Raw genomic sequence first — 6,108 nt, forward strand, 5'->3', positions numbered from 1 at the left:
CAGGGATTACTCCTGGTGAGGCTCAGGGAAAATATGGAGTGTTGGGAATCGAACCTGGGTTGGTTACATTTAAGGAAAGGGCCCTATCTGCTGTGCTATTTCTCTAGGGCACTTTCCTACAGTCTTGAAGTTACTATGAGCCTCTTAACATTTGTCAAGATGTCAACTTGAGATCCAAGTACATCATAATTTTTATTTTATTTATTTATTTATTTTTGGGTTTTGGGTCACACCCAGCAGCACTCAGGGGTTACTCCTGGCTCTACACTCAGAAATCACTCCTGGCAGACTCAGGGGACCATATGGGATGCCAGGATTCGAACCACCATCCTTCTGCATACGAGGCAAATGCCCTACCTCCATGCCATCTCTCTTCGTCCCACAATCAGAATTTTTAATCTTGAATCAGATGACATTGATATAGAAAACAGTCCTTCCATCCTGAGTCCAGGACAAATTGTCAGGTTTGGGGATAGACTCACCCAAGTTTGACCCAAATGTGAAATCGCTCCAGAAGTTAAGACAGAGGGACATCTAAACCTCACTTTTGTTTATGACATATCTGTTGGCCATGAGTCGTTAGGTCTGATGGACAAGCAAACTTGCTAATACTGAACCCCAATATTTCTCTTTTTTCTTTACTCAGTCCCGAGAAGTCTGAAAAAATTATAGTATTTCTGAGGTGAGGACAAGAACCTGGGAAATTTAGAAAACAGATGAAGAGAATCAAAAGCCATTGTTCAGGGGCTGGAGCAATAATACAATGGGAAAGGCTTTATTCTTATATATGGCCAACCTGAGTTCCATACCCAGCATCCATATGGTTCTCTGAGTTCTGCTAGGAATAATCCCTAAGCACAGAGTCAGGAGTAATCCCTGAGCACTGCCAGGTCAGACCCCTCCCCCCAAAAAAAATCCAGAAAAAAATCTATGCTTCCCGGGTGCAGGTAGGTGGAGAAAAGGAATGAATAAAAAGAAGAAAGGACTAAATTGAGTTCGATTCATGCTCCCCAAATTTACCAATCAGAAAGTCACTCTTCCTAGGAATGATAGGTAAAGAGGTAAAGCAAAATACAAGTGAATTAGTCTGAAAAAGAGGTTCACCAGAAAAAAAGAAGGGTTGGGGGAACAGCATCATCAATACTCTGATAACTACATGACCCATGTGTCCTCCCAGTGAATTCCTTTCTTGCTTCATGTAGCCCGAGTCTGTTCCTATTGTTAAACTCAAAGAACATGTAATTGTTTTCTATTATTACTGTAAGAAATTGCTACAGATTTGGTGGTTTGGTACAACAAAAATATGTTGACTTACAATTCTGGAGGTCAATATAGGACTCATGGGGATAAAAAGGTATGAGTAGAAACATGCATTCCTTCTGGAGTTTCTAAAGGACATCCTACATCCTTTCTTTTCCAGCTGACATCATTCCTGAACTTGTGACCCCAGCCAATAATCAATCACACCATTCTCAGCTCTGCTTGTCTCATCAGTATGCTTTTTCTGGCTCCCTGCCTCAAGAGCACCTTTGTGATAATAATGGGTCAATTCATATAATCAGATTTATCTCTCCATCTTGTAACCCTTTATTTAATCACAATTGCAAAGTCCCTTATGCCATAATACATAACATGATCATCTGCAAAACAGACACACATCATTTTCTCTTTTTTATTTGTTTTATTTTTGTTTGGGGGCCATACCCATCAATGCTCAGGGCTTGCTCCTGGCTCTGTACTCAGAGATCACTCCTGGCAGTGTTCATATGTGGTTCCTGGAATTGACTGGAGCTGGTCCCTGTACTATCTCTCTGGTCCTTTGCAGCAGAAACATTTCCTAATTTGTCTTACATTTGAATTTCTCTACTCTGTCGTGTCCCCTGCAAGGAAGCTTGAGAAAATGTGAAACTTTCAGTTCCCAAAGACCACTGGGTAAAACTCTCAATCTCTCTTATCTCTATCTCTATTCCTGTCAACTGGCAATGGGAAGTGAGCACATGACAAGACGTTTGACCAGTGGATGTGTCTGCCCAGCAGGACTTTGACCTTTGTGGCAGAGAGGCAAAGTGTCAGGACTTTCTCTGGGAGGCACGTGAGAGTCCAGCAGCCTTGGATGGCCAATAGCACAGAGGAAAAGTTCAATCAGATTTTGTCTGGGCCATAACTTGGCCTTTGTGCTTGGCCCATTTGTTTTAGATTCCTGACCCTCATTGCATGCATCCCAAAGCCATATATATCCTCTGCACTCTTGAAATCCTTCTCTTTCCCAGAGACCACTATGATTTTTTCTGCTGTAACCCAGGTAGATAAGACCTAGGGCTATAGAAATGACCTTTAGAAGCTGTCATCTGGGAAGACCGGGCACCAGTCATTACACATACCCCAAATCAGAACCTTTGCTCAGGCTAGTCATGGTGGTCTCAGACAAGGTGCTTAACTTCTCTAAAGTTTTACTGGCCTCTTTTTTATTTATTTATTTATTTATTTATTTTGGGGCCACACCCAGCACTCAGAGATTACTCCTGACAGGCTTGGGAGATGATATAGAATTTAACTTGGGTTGGCCACATGCAAGGCAAATGCCCTACCCACTCACTATATTATTGCTCCAGCCCCATCCTCTTTTTTGTTTGTTTTGTTTTTGTTTTTTGGGCCACACCATTGGCACTCAGGGGTTACTCCTGGCTCTGTGCTCAGAAATCGCTCCTGGCGCACTTGGGAAACATTATGTGATGCCGGGGATGGAACTTGGGTTGGCCACATGCAAAGCAAACACCCTACCCACTGTGCTATCGCTCCAGCCTCCAATCCTAGTTTTTAAAAATGCCAACAGAGAGACTGGAGCAGTGGCACAAGCCATAAGGCATCTGCCTTGCGAACGCTAGCCTAGGATGGACTGCGGTTCAATTCCCCGGTGTCCCATATGGTCCCCCAAGCCAGGAGGGATTTCTGAGTGCAAAGCCAGGAGTAACCCTGCAGCAGTAAGACATTTCTGAGTGCAAAGCCAGGAGTAACCCTGCAGCAGTAAGACATCTTGAATATATAATACCCTGGGTTCTATACCTGGCAACACACACACACACACACACACACACACACACACACACACACACACACACACGCTACACTAATTAGGCAGTTGTCTCATGGTGTGTTTTGAGAACTAAATAATACTATGCCATTTAAGTGCTTAGCACAATGTTGGTACACAGGGCCCCAGGGAGATGGTAGCAGCTGTTATTAAAATCAATAATTAAGGAGTCTAGGGAGATGGCCCAAAGCATAAAAAAGCATAAAGAGTACATGCTTTACATGAGAGAACCCAATATTTGATCTTCAGCACCATGTTGTCTCTCAAGCACCAAGCCAAAGAAACCCCCAAGCATTGCCAGGTGTATTCTTCCCAACATTAATGGTTATGTGAATGAAGGAATAAGGAGCCCCTCTTTCTCTTTGGTTGTCAGTCTTTCTCTCTATTTGGTTTTGAGAGCATTCTGGCAGTTCTCAGTGCTGACTCCTGGCTCTGCACTCAGGGTTTACTTCCAGAAGGCTCCAAGGACCATAAGAGGGTGTTGGGGATCAAACCTGGATCAGCTATGTGCAAGGCAAGAACTCTATCTGCTTACTATCTCCCTAGCACCTCAATATCTCTTTTACAAATATTAGATGCTCCAAAACTTGGCGTTTTAAAGCAAATGAATAAATAAAATTTATAATCTATGTTTTTATGTGTAATCCTAGTTGTTTTTCCTTCATGAAGAACTACTGTAAGGGGCTGGGAATACAATTTAGTGAGGAAGCCCTTGCTTTCCTTAAGTGAAGTCCCCCCCACACACACACACACACAATCAGGACTGGGCCAGAGTAATGGATCAAAGAACTGAGTGTATGCTTTGTGTGTTTGAGCCCCAGATTCAATCCTCACACTATATGAAATCCTGAGTACCACTGTGAGAGACGCCCAAGTACAGAGCCAGGAATAGTCTCCACTCAATCTTGGTAGGCTCTCCTCTACCTTCCACAAAGTAGAAAGAATTGCTATAGGGATTAGAGGAAGGAAAAGACTGTTCTAGGCTCTTTGCCCAGTGCCTTTGGCATAATCACCCTCAGTAAACTCTGATCTACTTGAAGTGAATTTTGGCCACAAAAATATCACTGCTCAGAACAGTCATAGGATAGCTCGAAACCTCCACAAATGCTGTGCTCTCTGGGGCACCAGCTTGTTATGCCCAGTTGTTACCATATGTTGACTTTAGACTGGTTATGGTCTCAACTAAAAAATGGACAGAACAATTCTTGCCTTTTTAAGATTATTGAAAGGATCCAATAAGATCAAACAGAAGGTCAGAGGAAGTCAGAGGAGCAGAAATAAGAAATAAATAACTTTTTTCTGTAACAAAGGAGATATAAAATAGATAGAAGAACAAATTCAGTACTAGGATATAGAAAACTAAATGCCAAGTACCTTTGGGGATGACTGGGGTGATGGCCCAATAGGCTGGGGTTAGCATTTAGAAGCCCTAGCTTTCATCTCTGGCACCAAGCCCTGCAGGGAGTGACTCCTAAGCACTAAGCCAGTAATAGCCCCCAGCACCAAAGGTTGTGGCCCCCAAAACAGAAAGAAAAAAAGAAGAAAGAGAGAAAGGAGAAAGGGTAAGAAAAAGGAAGAAGAAAAAGAAAGTGGGAAACATTTATTTCATAATCATACATAATCATAATCTTGACTAAGAAAGGCCTTGGGGCTGCTGCGCTGGCCAGGGCCTTAGGGGTTGCTTCATAGGGGTGTAAATGAAACTTTCACACACATGCTATAGAAATTACTTTTTCTGTTCAATAAAAGCACATTTCCTTTAAAAAAAATTACCTTTTCTTGGTTAAAAAAAAGCTTGTTGCTTATTCTAAAAGTAATGCCTACTGTGGCTGGAGCAATATAGTACAGTGTATAGGGTGTTTCCTTTGCATGTGGCCAACCTGTGTTGATCTCAGCATCCCATATGGTTCCATAAACACCACCAGGAATAATTTCTGAGTAACCCTGAGCATCACTGGGTGTAGCCCCAAAACCAACCCCTTCCCTCAAAGAGTAATGTCTATTGGTACATTCTACTCTGGAATCACCCTCATCCAACTTGAGTGTAATTCCTTTCTTTGACTTTTACAGAGTTCGTGGGTGAGTCTATGGCCCAATGGCCTGGAGCTCAGACTTTGCAGATAGAAGTCTGGGCTTCATCTCTGGCACCAAGCATACTTATGAAGTTCCTGCCTCACTCTCTTCTTTCTCTCATATTTCCTAAATAGAACTACTTTACTTAAGCAAAATCAATACTAAAACAAAAATAGTTTATTGTTGATTGCATTATGGAAAGTTTTTGAAAAATGTAAAATGAACAAAGAATAAAGAGAAGTTCCTGAAATCACAACACTGTACGAAACTGTCACTCTATCAAACAAAACTGTGGTAAATGCAATTTTGTATCTCCTTGAGTGTCTATCACTACCAAATTTTATACAATGGAGAGATTCTAGTATGCAAACTTGTTGCAATTTATTGAACCTTTATTCCTTGAATTTAATTTATTGAATTTAATTTATTGAATCTTTATTCCTTTCTTTTTCCTTTTTCTTTCTTTGGTGGAGTGAGGGTGTCCACAGTCTGCTGTGCTGAGTGCTTACTCCTGGTCTATGCTCAGAGATGACTTCCTAGAAGAACTTAAGTGACCTTACCGGCAACTGGAGAGAGACCATGGATTGGTCCAGAACACTGAAAGTGTCTTACTCTCTATTCTCTCTGCAGCCTCCAATCAATCTCTTCTTGTGGACCATTTAGGATATTGACTTCTTTTTATTGGAGACTTTGGGGCTGTTTATATGCGACTAGATAAAAATAAATAAATATTGTGAGCGACAAAGCATACATTTTTTTACCTCTACCTTTTTTTTTTTACCTCTACCTTTGATTTAAATTTCTTACATAGATTTTTACCCATATCCTTGATTATTTTGAACACTGAAAGTGTCTTGCTCTCTATACTCTCTTTAGCCCCAATCTTTTTCTTGTTGACCATTAGGGTATTGACTTTTTTTTTTAATTGGACACTTTGGGGCTGC

The sequence above is a fragment of the Suncus etruscus genome, chromosome 6 (assembly GCF_024139225.1).
Source record: "Suncus etruscus isolate mSunEtr1 chromosome 6, mSunEtr1.pri.cur, whole genome shotgun sequence".
NCBI classification, from domain to species: domain Eukaryota; kingdom Metazoa; phylum Chordata; class Mammalia; order Eulipotyphla; family Soricidae; genus Suncus; species Suncus etruscus.